Source organism: Musca domestica, unplaced genomic scaffold, assembly GCF_030504385.1.
Source record: "Musca domestica strain aabys unplaced genomic scaffold, Musca_domestica.polishedcontigs.V.1.1 35, whole genome shotgun sequence".
NCBI classification, from domain to species: domain Eukaryota; kingdom Metazoa; phylum Arthropoda; class Insecta; order Diptera; family Muscidae; genus Musca; species Musca domestica.
Window position 1 is genome coordinate 1,640,077 of NW_026712315.1, and position 17,411 is coordinate 1,657,487.

The 17,411-nt window shown below is 37.2% G+C and overlaps 1 protein-coding gene across 11 annotated transcripts in view; it reads right to left on the reverse strand.

Moving 5' to 3' along the window:
* The window catches only part of LOC101898601 (myocyte-specific enhancer factor 2), a 152,600-nt gene that overhangs the window by 60,939 nt on the left and 74,250 nt on the right, over nt 1–17,411 (reverse strand). For all 11 annotated transcript variants that reach the window (XM_005182149.4, XM_005182142.4, XM_005182148.4 and 8 more), the window contains exon 3: nt 2,678–2,705. The gene's annotated coding sequence lies outside the window, so the exon portion shown is untranslated. The remainder of the gene's footprint in view (nt 1–2,677; nt 2,706–17,411) is intronic.

Below are 17,411 nucleotides of genomic sequence, written 5' to 3' on the forward strand. Positions count from 1 at the left end.
AAAATCGACCAAATATAAGCGTTTTGGAAGGCCTTCAGTTTAAAGAAGACTCCCTCGGAAATCATCATTTGAAGAGAAGATTTTTTGGATCCAAAAAAGTTCTTTTATACGAAGACCTTTTTCTGGCTCTTCTAGACGAAGACCTTTTTTTGGCTCTTCTAGACGAAGACCTTCTTTCGGGTCTTTTATACAAAGATCTTCCTTCGGGTCTTCTAGACGATGACCTTCTTTCGGGTTTTCTATACGAGAAGAGAATGACTTCTTTCGGGTCTTCTATACGAGAAGAGAAGACCTTCTTTCGGGTCTTCTATGAGATGACCATTTTCTGGTATTCTTCTATGGAAAACCCTACCTCTGGTCTTCTTCTATGAGAAGACTTTCTTTTGGTCTTCTGTGAGAAGTCTTTCTGGTCTTCTTCTATGAGAAGTTCTTCTGGTCTTCTTCTAAGTGAAGACCTTCATTCGGGTCTTGCAGATCTTCTTTTATGAGAAGACCTGCTACTATTCCTCCAAGAGAAGACGTGCTCTTCTTCTATGAGAAGACCTGCGGCTCTTCTATGAGAAGACCTGCGGCTCTTCTATGAGAAGACCTGCTGCTCTTCTATGAGAAGACCTGTTGCTCTGCTTCTATGAAAAGACCTGTTGCTCTGCTTCTATGAGAAGATATGCATCTCTGCTTCTATGAGAAGCTATGCATCTCTTCTTCTATGAGAAGACCTGCTGCTCTTCTTCTATGAGAAGACCTGCTGCTCTTCTTCTATGAAAAGACCTGCGGCTCTTCTATGAGAAGACCTGCTGCTCTTCTTCTATGAGAAGACCTGCTGCTCTTCTATGAGAAGACCTGCTGCCCTTCTTCTATGAGAAGATCTCCTGCGCTTCTTCTATTAGTGGGAAGACCATCTGGTCTTCTTCCATTCTGTGAGGAGACATTTCGGTCTTCTACATTCTTTGTTGTCTTCAATAAAAAAAATTATTTGAAATTCCCTAAGAAGGCTTTCTATGAGAAGGGTTTCTGCACTTCTGTGAGAAGACCTTTTGACTTTAAATGAGAACATCCATTAGTCTTCTATATGAAGATCTCTTTCATCCAGTATTTACATAAACAATTCATATTCTGTAATTCTTTATTTCCTCATATTTTTCTTTTTGACATGAAATTAAATACCTTTTTTGTTAGTTCCCTACTCACAATTTTCGCGGCTCATGTAAATTTTTCTTCTCAATCTAAGCAAGGAGAGCCCATCACTCACACACACACCCTCTCTCAGTCATAAAATTCAAACAGAAAGTGTTAAGGCAATGATACCGTTAACAACAATCAGGCAAAACACCTACACACACGTTGACGTTTGCGCTCTATTTCAGCGGATATGTGGTTCTCTGTCATTTAGCTCTCTTTCTCTCGGCTGACGTTTGAGTGTTTTCGATGAAAGGCACTCAATAATGAACCTAATGTGTGGGACAAGTGGGTTGTTGTTATTGCCGTATAATGTTTGTTGCTTGGATGGGTGAGTGGGTGTGAGTGTGTGTGTGCTTTCTTGTGTACAGGAATTCATTTTGGAAAAAATGAAAGCAAAAGTGAAAAGAAGGAAAATGTGATAGAGAGAAAAACAAAACAACAATTGGAGAAAGGTAATCACAGAAAACATATGATTTTTGTTATTGTCGCGCTCTATGCCATTTTTCCAAAATCCCTCGACTCGTTAAGAGAGAAGTAATTTCATGGAGACCTCAAATGAGTGGGAAATCAAGCTTTCTCTCTCTCTCTTTATGCATAACGTAAGTATCTCCTTACCAGTAGTCAATGAATGGGATACAGATACAATTTTGTTACTCCCACGCAAAGGCCAGGGTCTTTTTTGGTTTACTGATAAGCTAACAGCTGACTGTGGATACAAACTTTACTTTCCTTTCTTTTGTACAAATGCTATGCTACAAGGCACCCACGTGAATTTCTCTGTGTGAAACAAACTAGGGACTTTTGCCGGGACTAAGGATATTCTTGGAAATGTTGTGTATTTTCTTTTTGCCTAGGTGTTAAGGGAAACGGCTATCCCTTTGTAACAACAAATGTTTGTTAAAAAAGCTTTTCCCCCCGCTCTCCTGTACTTCTCTTTCTTTTATCTGTAATTTAAAATAATAATAATGTGAAATGGGAGAAAAAAAAAACAGCAATTTGGAAGCAACAGTTTGTTTGGCAAGCACATAGATTCTGGAATCCTTTGTTCTCGTTGTCTTTTCTCGGTCTTTAAGAAATATTTATGTTGGCTTTTTATTTAATAAAAAAGGGTAGTTTTAGGAATTCCTTTGAGATGTTTTCAAGTTTGTAGGTATCTTTTATGTGTAAAGTTTTCAATAACTTGGGTTGCCCTTTTTAGTATCTCTAATTTTTTTGGTTGCCTTGTCCTTTTTTGTACTAAACCTACATTAATATGTTCCAGGTTGACCATTTATGATTAACTGGAAATTAAGAGCTTATGGTTTTGTTTTAATTTATTAAAATGAAAAAAATTGGGGTTAGTTCTTACGAAAGGATAAATAAATGACACCGATAACCGGGACCTTTGAAAAATCCTAAATTTCTAATAGAAATCCTAAATTTCTAATAGAAAACCTCTAAGCGGCCACCAATCTTAAATGTATAATATAGTGATATTTCCTTAAACGATGAAACTTACCTGTTGACCACAAATGATTAATTATTTTCTGAAAAGAAAGAAAAAAATTGTTTATTATAAACTTTATTAAAAAAGTCCAACAAGTTAAAAAGTATCAGTCGGTATTGCCGCCAGATATATACCCTCAGCCTATGTTCGATTATTTAAATATGTTTTGACTAGTGTTAAGATTATTCAAACGTTTAAAGGAGTAGGTCAATATTGCCCATTTCCTATCGGACCCAAAAATATGATATAAATATTTCGACAGATGTGCCAAGTCAAAATGGAATCGGATGTTAATTTGGCGTTTTATGAGGGAGGTACCAGAAGGAGTGGACCGATGTATTCCCCCTTCACACCAGACCATGGGTTAATACAAATATTAGGATGTGTGAAATTTTAAGACAATCGGACTTTTACATCACATTTAATGAGATTGTAATTATTCAAAATTTTGACCATTTGTGGGGGAGGTACATGATGGAGTGGACCGATATTGTCCATTTTCACACCTGACCTATTACTGACGCAAAGTTGACGATATGCAAAGTTGGAGCACATTCGGATTATCCATTCTCTTTCTGTGCAATAAAATATATTTTTTGAAAATTTCGACTATTTGTGGGGGAGGTACCAGAAGCAGTGGACCGATGTATTCCCCCTTCACACCAGACCATGGGTTAATACAAATTTTAGGACGTGTGAAATTTTAAGACAATCGGACTCTTACATCACATTTTATGAGAGTTGTAATTATTCAAAATTTTGACAATTTGTGGGGGAGGTACTTGATGGAGTGGAGAGTTGTAATTATTCAAAATTTTGACCATTTGTGGGGGAGGTACATGATGGAGTGGACCGATATTGTCCATTTCCACACCTGACCTAGCACTGATGCAAATATTAGGATTTGCAAAGTTGGAGCAAATTCGGATTATCCATTCTCTGTCTGTGCAAGAAAATATATTTTTTGAAAATTTCGACCTTTTGTGGGGGAGATACCAGAAGGAGTGGACCGATATTGTTCATCTTAACACCAGACCTTGTGTTAATACAAATATTAGGATGTGTGAAATTTTAAGACAATCGGACTTTTACATCACATTTAATGAGATTGTAATTATTCAACATTTTGACCATTTGTGGGGGAGGTACATGATGGAGTGGACCGACATTGTCCATTTTCACACCTGACCTATTACTGACGCAAAGTTGAGGATATGCAAAGTTGGAGCACATTCGGATTATCCATTCTCTTTCTGTGCAATAAAATATATTTTTTGAAAATTTCGACCTTTTGTGGGGGAGGTACCGGAAGGAGTGGACCGATATTGTTCATCTTAACACCAGATCTTGGGTTAATATAAATATTGGGATGTGCGAAATTTGAATACGATCGGACTCTTACATCACATTTTATGAGAGTTGTAATTATTCAAATTTTTGACAATTTGTGGGGGAGGTACTTGATGGAGTGGACCGATATTGTCCATTTCCACACCTGACCTAGCACTGATGCAAATATTAGTATTTGCAAAGTTGGAGCAAATTCGGATTATCCTTTCTCTTTCTGTGCAAAAAGTATTTATTTTTGAAAATTTCGACCTTTTGTGAGGGAGGTACCAAAAGGAGTGGACCGATATTGCCTATCTCCGAACTCGATCTACGTTTGACAAAAATATTACGATGTAGCCAATTTGGACCAAATCGGATACTCCCTTCGAGAGTTATCGTTAAAAAGTTATTCGTGGTGGAACTCATGCGTGATTTCCTAATATTTGGCTGGAAAACCACAAGTGGCTATCATTAGAGCAAAGTCTCGTACCATCGCTCGTTACCGTGATTGGTGACTGATAGCGTAGCCCGACATCAAATATTGAAAAATGAGCTCGGGTTAAAGCCATTGAAATTCCAAAAAGTGCAAGAACTTACACCGCAACGGAATGAAAATAGACTCTAAAGAGCTAAAGAGTTGTTTCGCTTGCCCGAAGGTGGTGAACTGCCGAATTTGGTTTTCTACGTCTCCGATGAGAAAACATTCGTTTGGTTTTTCCAAATCTGAAACCCTATGTGTGTGAGGTACCAGAAGAAATGGTCCGATTTCTACGAACTTTATAACAGATCTTGTGTTGATGAAAATACTGAGATATGCTAGGACTGAATGGATTCGGATGCTTATTTTGCATTGCATTTCATGGATATTCAAAATGTTGATCCTTTGAGAAGGGGGGTAGGTAGCAGAAGAAGTGGAGCGATGTATTCCATTACACCAGACTTTGGTTTTATAAAAATATTGTGATGTGCGTAATTTGATGACAATGGGACTCGTACATCACATTTTATAATAGTTATAAATATTCCAAATTTTTACCCTTTGTGGGGGAGGTACTTGATGGAGTGGACCGATATTATGCATTTTTACCACTGATGTAAATATTAGAATTCGCAAAGTTGGAGCAAAATCGGATTATCCTTTCTCTTTCTGTGCAGTAAATATATTTCGACCTTCTGTGGGGGGAGGTACCAGAAGGAGCCCATCTCCGAATTCGATCTAAGTTTGACGAAAATATTACCGTGTACAAAGTTTGGACCAAATAGGATACTTAGTTCGAGAGTTATAGTGCGCACCAGCCGGCCAGACGGAAGGACGGAAGTCGCTAGATAGACTTCAAATGTCCTGAAACGCCCAAAGAGACCTACGGTCAGTCTAAAATTGTTATTTCGATAAGGCACGTTTTGAGCGTATCAAATGACATATATCCTCTCTGGCCATATGGCTGAGGGTATAAAAATGTACTTTTTTTAGGAATATTTTATCCTGGACCATGATCTGAAATTATTTAAAAAAAAAAATATTTCAATAACCTCCTAACCGAAACTGTATATTTTCATAAGCTTTTCCCTAGAAAATAGCAGATTTTCTATTTTTTTTTTACAAGATACTTGAAAAAAATAGTCGAATTTTTAAAAAAAAAATATTATTTCAATGACCTCCTAACCGAAACTGTATATTTTCATAAGTTTTTCCCTAGAAAATAGCAGATTTTCTAATTTTTTTACAAGATACTTGAAAAAATTTGTCGATTTTTTAGAAAAAAAATATTTCAATGACCTTCTGACCAGAAATCGCGGATCACAGATTAAGATTTCTTCTACAATAAGTAAAAAAGCTGTAAGTTCGGCCGGGGCGAACTTTGAATACCCTCCACCATTTGCAATGAATTTGGGAATTTTCAAAAAAAAAAAATAAAATAAAATAAATAAATAAATAAATAAATAAATAAATAAATAAAATAAAATAAAATCAGTTAAAAATTCTGTTAAAATCTTAAGAATACAGAATGTCGCCTTCGTATTAGGCAACTTTTGTTATAAGCCATTACAATATTCAAATTTGAAACAAGGAAAAAAGTCGGAGAATAATGTAGCTAAAATCATCAAAATACCGAATATCATCGGGAGGTACCGTTATATGAGGGCTATACAAAGACGTGGACCTGCATAGATAATTTTCTGTCTTAGGCTGTAGTATCCACTACTAACATCATATACCAAATCCGGTGAATAAGGTCACTAAAATTAACAAAGTACCGAATATCGGGAGGGGCTATACAAAGCCGCGGACAATTTTCTGTCATAGGCTGTAGTATCTATTACCCTTAATATATCTACTATTGTGGAGGGTATAAAAATGATACTTGTTTTTCAAGGAATTCGTAAAAAATAAACTTTTTTGTAAATAAAATAAACCACGCCGGCTGAGGATATACGCATTCATACCTGTTGGCCAACTGGCTGACATTTTTGAATTTGTTTTTATATTTTTTTGATGTGTCAAGCAACCAGCCATTCAGTCGTTTCTTCTTTTTATTGCTCTTTGAATTGCAGATGAGTCCTTTGGAAGACTATACTTCCATTAGAAGACCAACAAGAGCATCAAGAGGCCAAAAACAAAATTATAAGACGATTTAATTAATATTAAGTTCTCAAAGAGAGAAATGCCATTTAAAAATATTAGCTCTAACGGCAAAAGAAATATCAACAACAAAAGCTCTAATTATTCAAAAGTATGCGATGGTCCCCCTCCCCTTAGGTGTCTGGGGCGTTGTTTGTCACAGGCAATTTGTTCCGTTATGCTTCAGTTCTGAAGGATCCACTAGAGACAGCTGTGAGTGCAGCCTCTGGTTACACTGCGTGTGCGGCGAAATAAACAACGTCGATGCATGGGTTGAAAGGCATATGTATGAGTGTATGTGTATGTATGTCTTCCAGGAGTTATCGGGGATTGGTCAATGGGAATTTATAGGAAAGGTTAATTGATAAATCCAACAAATAAAAGAGAACATACTGGCAAATACTGAATAAATTAGTCTTGATCACAAGAGTAAAAACGATAGACAAAAATAAATATTTCGAAATTCATAGAAGACAGAGAAGATATTTAAATCACAAAAATGAGTCTTAGAATCAGGACTCAAAGAAGTTTTTATAGCCTCAGTAGCCATATGACTACAAAGGGTATATATCATTTGATACGGTCAAAACGTCTCTAGTGCAAATAACGGTTTTAGACTCTAGGTCTCTTTGGACCAAATCCGTTTCAGAGCATTTGGAGTCGATCTAGCGATGCCGGTCCGTCCGTCCGCCTGTCGATAACTCTCGAAGGGAGTATCCGATTTGGTCCAAATTGGGTGCATCGTAATATTTTTGTCAAACTTAGATCTAGTTCGGAGATATGCAATATCGGTCCACTCCTTCTGGTACCTCCCCCACAAAAGGTCGAAATTTTCAAAAAATTCATTTTTTGCACAGATAGAGAAACGATAATCCGACTTTGCTCCAACTTGGCAGATCCTAATATTTGCGTCAGTGCTGGACCTGGTGCGAAAACGGAAAATATCGATCCACTCCTTGTGGTACCTCCCCCACAAATGGTCAAAATTTTTAAAAATTACAGCTCTAATAAAATGTGATGTAACATTCCGATTGTCTTCAAATTTCACACATCCCAAGGTCTAGTGTTAAGATGGGCAAAATCGGTCCACTCCTTCTGGTACCTCCCCCACAAATGGTCGAAATTTTCAAAAATTTATATTTTTTGCATAGAAAGTGAATGGATAATCCGATTTTGCTCCAACTTTGCAAATCCTAATATTTGCGTCAGTGCTAGACCTGGTGGGAAAACGGACAATATCGGTCCACACCTTCTGATACCTCCCCCATACAGGGTCAACATTTTAAATAATTACGACTCTCATAAAAAATGGTGTAAGATTCTGATTGTGTTCAAATTTCACACATCCCAATATTTGTATTAACCCAAGATCTGGTGTTAAGATGGGCAAAATCGGTCCACTGCTTCTGGGACCTCCCCCACAAATGGTCGAACTTTAAAAAAATATATTTTTATTTTGCACAGAAGGAGAAACGATAATCCTGTTTGAAAATCCTAATATTTGCGTCAGTGCTAGGTCTGGTGCAAAAATTAACAATATCGGTCCGCTCCTTCTGGTACCTCCCCCACAAATGGTCGAAATTTAAAAAATACATATTTTTTGCACAGAAAGAGAAACGATAATCCGATTTGGCTCCAACTTTGCAGATCCAAATATTTTCGTCAGTGTTAGGTCTGGTGCGAAAACGGACAATATCGGTCCGCTCCTTCTGGTACCTCCCCCACAAAGGGTCAAAATTTTAAATAATTACGACTCTCATAAAAATTGGTGTAAGATTCTGATTGTCTTCAAATTTCTCACATCCCAATATTTGTATTAACCCAAGGTCTGGTATTTAGATGAATATATAGGCCCATTCCTTTTGGTACCTCCCCCACAAATGGTCGAAATTTTCAAAAATATAATTTTTTTTCACAGAAAGTGAAATGATAATCCGATTTTGCTCCAGCTTTGCAAATCCTAATATTTGCGTCAGTGCTAGGTCTGGTGCGATAATTGACAATATCGGTCCGCTCCTACTGATACCTCCCTCACAAACGCTCAACATTTTGAATATCCATGAAGCTCATAAAAAGCGAAATCAACATCCGATTCCATTCCGGACATGTTACATCTAAAACATTTCCATCAACACAAGATCTGTCATAAAGATGTTAAAGGTCGGACCATTTCGTTTGCCACCTGCCCACATAGGGTTCAATATCATATCATATCATATCATATCATATCATATCTATTTAGGTCCGATACGAAATGGACAATATGGACCCATTCTTTCAAAAAACCCACTCCATAAATGATCCAGAGTTTAAAAATTCATAACAGAAGTCAAAATATTTTTAAATAATCGAACATTGGCTGTGAGTATACATCTGTCGGCAAAACCGACCGATACTTTTTTACTTCTTCAATTAGCCTTTAAAGGTCATATGACTACCAGCTTTTTATAACAGACTGGCACATTTCTTGTCCAAATTATATTCCAATTTTCAGGTTATGGTGAAACTTGTCAGTCCTCTAAACCCCCAAATGCCCTCCAAGTTCTCTCATCCATTAAAGAGATTAAAATTCCATGGAATAATTTCAAGATTTGCTCTAATCCTTCGTAACGAAAATAATTGGCTAACCAATCTACACCGCTAAAGTTAAATCGATTCAATAAAGCCAATTAAATTTCTTCAAATGCTAGCAAGCAATGATAGGATTCGATAGTTAGAGAACGACGAGAAGAAGAAGACTATGGCGGAAGGAAGGATGAGCAAACGTAAATTCAAAATAAAAACAAAGGTATGAGTACCTTTAGTATTCTTTGAATTTGAATGCTTTGCTCAGAGATTATGTTGCTTAGCTACAGGGTGGGGCGAAAAGGATGTGCAATTATTAAAATCTTCCGAAATGAGAGAGTAAATTTGATTTGAAAAAAATCAGAACACAATCCCTATATGGATATATGAAAAGAATAAATAAAAAATAAAACTATATAAAAATTCGGCCGGGCCTAACTTTTTATACCCTCGACAATTTGGTGACAATTCCATTGAAAAATGTGGCTAAAATTATCAACATACCGAATATCGGGGGGTACCGTTGTATGGGGGTTTGATATAGCCCATTTTCGAACTTGACCTGCCAGCAGATAAAACACTAATCTGTGCAAAATTTTAGCTTCCTCTCCTTATTTGTTTTGACTCTAGCGTGATTACAACAGACGGCCGGACGGACGGACAGGGCTTGATCATCTTAGAATTTTGTGCTGGTCAAGAATATACACTTTGTTATGTCTAAAATTATTACTTCGATGAGCTCTAAACGAAATGACGAACTTAATAAACCCTTCATGCTATGTATGGTGGAGGGTATACAATTAGTAGTATATAGAGGGTGAGATGAAAAAACTGCAACCAATTTTAGACTGCTGTCATTTTTAAGCCACTCGTTCGACAGCTGTTAAAATTATTCCAGTGACAGATCTTAATATTGTTTACAAGTGTACAAAGGCATTCTGGTGAGAACCAAGCATGATAGTGTGATTTTTTTATATTTGGCTGGAAAACCACAAGTGGCTATCGTTGGAGCACTCCAGCATTTAAATGTGAATAAATCTTTTGTGTCTGGTATCATCGCTCGATACCGTGATTGGTGACTGGTAGCGTAGCCCGACGTCAAGGAAGTGGACGGAAGAAAACAGCAACAGCATCAGCAGAAATGGTTGGAAAAGTAAAGAAGCTACTTGATCGCAATGATCGACGCAGTGGTCGAAAATGGCTCGTGAGCTGAACATATCACAATATTCCATTCTGCAAATATTGAAAAATGAGCTCGAGGATAGAACTAAAATCGTAAATTTTGATATAGATGTCACTGTTGGTATCTAAAATTGAGATAAGAAGGAGGTGTTCAATATGTGTACTACAGGGTTGCCCATATTCGACGGACTCATCTGGCAACGTCATAACTGACCCATCTGGCAACAGAGATGTCACATCGCTTAATGACATACCGCGTTTGAAGCGTCAGTCCAAGCAGATTTTTACCATGAACCAATACACGTCACGCGAGCGCTCTGAAATTTACATTCAACAGAAGAAGTCAATTGTGAGAACTCAACGAGCTTTTAAAACATTAAAAAATGTGAGAAGTGCGCCTTCTAAAAACACCATTAAGCGTTTATACGAAAAATTTTCGACTGGTAAGGCTTTTTCTAATCCGAAGAGGCCATATAAAAGTCGACCAAGGCGACTCAGTGTTGAGAGGTCCCCAAGAACATCCCAAAAACGCCGTTCTCAGCAGTTGGGCATGGCTCGGTCCACTTTACATGGGATTATTCGCATTGATTTGCATTTGTTCCCGTACAAAATTCAATTGACGCAAAGAATGTTGTCTGCGGACAAGCCTCGTCGATTGGAATGGGCCCAAAGGGCCCAAAGGTCCGTCGAATATGGGCAACCCTGTATAATTGTATGAAAAGTACTAAATTTGATATTGGGTGAAAAATTAGTGCCGAAAACAGATTTTTCAATTGTACTATAATTGTACGAAAAGTACCAAGTGGTACCATATTGGGTGAAGAGACAGAGATGAAATGTCGAAATTTGATATTGAGGTCTCTGTTGGTATCTGGTATTGAAATATGGAGGTGGTTTTGGAAATGTGTACCATAATTGTACGAAAATCAATAAGTGGTACTAAAGTCTGTATTGGATGGAGGGATAGAGTTGGAATCTGGAAATTTGATAAATATGCCACTGTTGATGTCTGTGGTTAAGATATAGAGGTGATTTTAAATATATGTACTATAATTGTTCGAAAAGTACTAAGTGGTACTAAATTGGGCATTGAGTATTGTAACGGCTGATGTCTGCGGTTGCGAGATATGGTTTTGCATATGTCTACTATAATTGAACTTAACGTATTCCTTTGTTACCATCCACCCCAGGATGTTTCTTCTTTGAATCGTCATTCAATTTCTATAGCTTCTGGTTTTCTGCTCACCCTTTTTATAGCCTCCACCATACTATGGAGGGTATATTAACTTTGTCGTTCCGTTTGTAACTCCTCGAAATACTCATGTCAGACCCAACAACGCAACGTATATATATTCGTGATCAGCGTAAAATTCTAAGTCGATTTAGCCATGTCCGTCCGTCAGTCTGTCTGTCTATCCGTCGTCTGTCTGTTGTAATCACGCTATCTTTCGAACGAATTGAGATAGAAGGCCAAAATTTTGCACACGTGTCTATTTTTCCAGTAGGCAGGTTAAGTTCGTAAATGGGCCATGTAGGTCCACGTTTTCATATAGCCCCCATATATAAGTATCTCCCGATATTCGGTATATTGATGATTTTTGCGTCATTATTTAACGGAATTGTTTCAAATTTGTGTATTTGAAGTTCGAAATGAATTCTTCAAATTTGGTATTTGAAGTGCGAAATGGATACTGCAGCCTAAGATAGAAAATTTTCTGTGTAGGTCCACGTCTTCATATAGCCCACATATATAAGTACCTCCCAAAATTCGGTATTTTGATGATTTTAGCGACATTATTCACCGGAATTGTTTCAAATTTGGTATTTGAAGTTCGAAATGAATACTTCAGCCTAAGATAGAAAATTTTCTGGACAGGTCCGCGTCTTCGTATAAGTCCCCACATACCGGTACCTCCCGATATTCGGTATATTGATGATTTTAGCGACATTATTCATCGGAATTGTTTCAACTTTGGTATTTGAAGTTCGAAATGGATACTGCAGCCTAATATAGAAAATTTTCTGTGTAGGTCCACGTCTTCATATAGCCCCCATATATAAGTACCTCCCGATATTCGGTATATTGATGATTTTAGCGACATTATTCATCGGAATTGTTTCAAATTACGTATTTAGAGTTCGTAATGGAAACTACAGTCTGTGACAGAAAATTGTCTATGCAGGTTCAGACCTTAGTATAGGCCCCATATATCAGTACCTCCCCATATTCGGTAGGTACAATACCCACCGAAATTTTGTGAGATGTCGTATTTGACGTTCATATATTGGGAGGTACCGTTATATCGGAGCTGTGCGAAGACCTGGGCCAGCATATAAAATTTTCTATGCTGGTCCAGATCTTCGCACAGCTGCGATATAACTGTACCTCCCCATATATACAATATTTTGATGATTTTAGCTACATTATTCACCGTTTATTTCAAGTTTCGAATTTGAATATGGTAATGGCTTATGACAAACAAGGCCTATGTAGGTAAACGTCGTATAGACTCCAACATAACGGCTATATTCGGTATTTTTAAAATTTTAACAGAATTTTTTAAGGACTTTATTTTTTGAAAATTTCCAAATTCGTTCCAAATGGTGGAGGGTATTCAAAATTCGGCTCGGCCGAACTTACTGCTTTTTAACTTGTTATAATTATATCCCCCCACTCTTTTTAGGACCCCATGTCCCTTTCAAACTTTCAAAGATTGAAGTGTGAAACCATTTTCGTTTTCGTCCTCTTGTTGCTCTTTTCCGTTTTGCCTCCTGGCCGAATAACAAAATTTGTTTACATTCTGCCTCTACAATCTCCTTAATTTCCTTGAAGTGGCTCTCCTCGAGCTGCTAGGATATAATGCGAGAGTACCAGAAAAAAAGTAATGATTGTTATTTGCCATCGCAACAGTTATGGCAAAAGTTATTTGAATATTACTTAAGTGTTTAGAGTTTAGAGAAAAGATATTGGCAAATATTTTTAGTTTTGTTCTAATAACAAGGATGGTGGAGAGAGGAGGATACTGAGAGAAAGAATTAATAAATAAATGAAAATTAATTTTGTTACACAATTTAAATAAATTAGGAGAGGATTTTTGAATAATTCACTAGAAAACCAAAGTTTGACTATCTTGTGTAGAGCTTCTTTAAGGCTTTGAAATTGATCAAGAAAGGATCAAATTTAACTGAAGTTCACGCCAGACCCAAAAGGGTAAAAAACTAGAGATAACTTTTCAATAAGTAATTTTTTTTTTTTATAGAAAAGGCGCTAATTTTTTTGAGAACAGATTATTTTCTAAAAGAAATAGATCAATACGTATCAGTCGGTTTGGTTGACAGATGTATACCCCCAGTCAATTTCCGTTTATCTCTATACAGAGTCAGATGAAAAAACTGCAACCATCTCAGACTGCTGTCATTTCTAAGCCACCCGTCCGACAGCTGTTAAAATTATTCCAGTGATAGCTCATAATATTGTTTACAGGCGCACAAAAGCATTTTGGTGAGAATTTTCCAGAAAAAAAAGGTTATGCGTGATGGAGATCAAGCGTGATAGTGTGATTTCTTTATATTTGACTGGAAAACGACAAGTGGCTATCGTTGGAGCACTCCAGCATTTAAATGTGAATAAATCTTTTGTGGCTCGTAACATCATTCTTTACCATGATGGTACCTGAAAACCTAGCCCGACGTCAAGGAAGTGAACGGAAGAAAACAGCAACATCAGCAGAAATGGTTCGAAAAATTAGTAAGCGACTTGATCGAAACCCGCGTGGCCGAAATATGGCTCGTTAGCTGAACATATCGCAATATTCCATTTGGCAAATATTGAAAAATGAGCTCGGGGTGAAGGCATTGAAATTGCAAAAAGCGCAAGAACTTACACCGCAACAGAAACAAAATGAACTCAAAATAGCTAAAGAGTTGCTTCGCTTGGCCGAAAGTGGTGAACTGCCGAATTTGGTTTTCTCCATCTCCGATGAGAAAACATTCGTTGTCCAGCAGTTTGTAAACAAACAAAATGATCGTGTTTACTTGCCAAAGAGGTCAGCTGAAAATCTGCACCTTCGTTTGGCCACCAGAACTCAAGCGCCGGCCATGGTGATAATGTGGGCTGCCATAACAGTCGATGGTCGCTTTCCGCTTGTATTAATCGATCGTGGCATCAGTATTACCGAATATTATTGCGAAAATATTCTAGAGGTTTTATGAAAGCCTTGGGCACGCAAACATTTTGGCCGCAGACCTTAGACATTTCAACAGAACTCAGCACCCACCATCGCACTCAGCACGCACCACCCAAGAATGGTTACAGAATAAGGTTCCTCGCTTCATTTTCAGCGCACAATGGCCACCAAAATCTCCGGATACCAATCCGTTGGACTTTTGGGTCTGGAGTATTTTGGAAAGCAAGGTCGATCACCTCAAGCATGCGCTTTGCCGGGAATGGGCTAAAATACCGAAGAGCAACAATCGGGCAGCGTGTGACGGTTTCATTGCCCGTTTGAAGGCCATAATTCGCGCCAAAAGTGACCAATTCTAAAAATAGTCTAAAAATTTTAAAAATTATGGCGCTTGATTTTTTTTTTCATTTTTTTTTATCTCACCCTCTCACTGATGGAGTCCAGGATAGATGTAAATTTTGGTTACGAAAATTTCTAAAATAGTTCTAAACATCTAAAACCATGGTACCATTTGGTATTATGTGAACGGATCGATTTAAAAACTTGAAATTTGGTATCAGAATCATGGTTGGAAAGTAAGTTGGGGTTGAAAATGTTTACTAAGTCTGCGAACTGTACTAAATGGTACTAAATTTAATTTAGGGTGAAAGGATGAACCGGACATTTCGAAATTTTGCATTGAGGTGTCTGATGGTGGTAGCCGTGTGATAAAGGGGTGATTTTGAAAGTGTTTTCGACAAGTCCACGATAAGTATAAAAAAGTACTATATTTGGTACAATTTGGTATTGGGTAAACAGATATTGTTTGGTATTAGAGTCGCTCGTCATATGTAGCCTGGACATATGGAGGCGTTTTCGGAAAGGTATACTATATTTATATGAAAAGTATTGAATGGTACTATAATTGGTACTGGGTGAAGGAATTGAACTAATATCCTGAAATTTCATATTAAGATCTCTGTTGATATTAGTTTTCGACATATGGCGGTTGTTTGTGTACTATGTGTACTATATTTGTTCGAAAAGTACTAAATGATACTAAATATGCTATTTGGTGAGGGGATAGAACTGGAATCCTCAATTTTTGATATTAAGGTATTTGTTGGTACCTGGAATTGGGATATAGAGACAGTTTTGAAAATATGTACTATAATTGCACGAAAGGTACTAAATAGTACTAAATTTGGTAATGGGTGAAGAAATCGAGCTGGAATCCGAAATTTGTTATAGATGTCACTGTTGGTGTCTGTGGTTAAGATATGGAGGAAGTTTTGGAAATATGTACTGTAATCGCACGAAAGGTACTAAGTGGTACTAAATTTAATATTGGGTGAAAAAATTCGAACTAAAATCCCTTAATTTGTGATCTCAATCTTCCTTGGGGTCTGTGGTTAATAGAGGAAGCTGGTTTTAAATATGCGTACTATAATTGTACTAAATGGTACTATATTTGGTAATGGAGGGAAATTGCAGATTCGAAATCCTGAAATTTGATATTAAGGAATCCGATATTTGTTATAGATGTCACTGTTGGTGTCTGTGGTTAGGTGGTTATGGAGCTGGTTTTGGAAATATGTACTATAATTGCACGGAAGGGACGGAATAGTACTAAATTTTGTATTGGGTAAAGGAATTGAACTAGAATCGCCAAATTTAAGATCTCAATTATTTTGGGATCTGTGGTTAAGAGAAGGAGCTGGTTATCAATATGCGTACTATAATTGTACTAAATGGTACTATGTTTGGTAATGGAGGGAAATTACAGAGGCTAATTCCTGAAATTTGATATTTAGGTCACTGTTGGTATCCGAGTTTCAGATATGGAGAATGTTTTAAAAAATGCGTACTTTTAAGTGTCCAAAAACACTAAATGCTACTAAATTTGGTATCGGGTAAGGGCTGAAATCCAGTATGATATTTGATATGGATGTCGTTGTTGGTGTCTGTAGATTATAGAAGCTGAGGGCTTTTGGAAATACGCATTATGAATTTACGAAAAGTGAAAATGTGCCGTTGAAAATCCAAAATTTGCTGTCGAGGGTACTGTTGGTGTCTAGTGTGGTGAGAAGGAGGCTGAGGGTATAAATCTGTCGGCAAAACCGGCTGATATTTTTAACGTGTTTCTTGATACCCTCAGCCATATGGCTAGCTTCAACTTTACAAATCCAATATCGGTCCCCTCCCTCAAGTACCTCCTCCACAAAGGGTCAAGATTTTGAATAACCAAAACAATTATAAAATCCGAAATAAGCATTCGATTCTCTTTATATTTCACACACCCCATTATTTTCGCTAATACAAGATTTGCTGTGAGTATGGGATATATGGGTCCACTCCCTCAAGTACCACCCCCACAAAGGATCAACATTTGGAATAATTATAAATCTCGTAGAATGCAATGTCCGGTTGTCCGATTGTCTTCAAATTAGACACATCAGAATATTTTTATCAGTCCACGGTCTGGTGTGAAGATGAAATATTTTGGCCACTCCTTGTGGTACCTCCCCCAAAAAGGAGTCAACATTATGAATCTCATGAAAAATCGATTCCATTCAGACTTGGCACATACCAAAATTTCTATCAGCACAATATTTCTATGTGTTGTAAAGATGATAGAGATCGGATGCTTCCTTCTGGTACCTCCCTCACAAAGGGTTAAAGTTTTGAATAACCAAAACCATTATAAAATCCGAAATAAGCCTCCGGTTCTCTTTATATTTCACATATCCCATTACTTTCACTTAAAAAAGAATTGCTGCGAAGATGGGATATATGGGTTCACTCCTTCTGATACCACCACCACATGGAATTCCCAAATAAAGTCGAAGAAGTAACAAAAATAGTCCAAACCTGACACGTCACAATA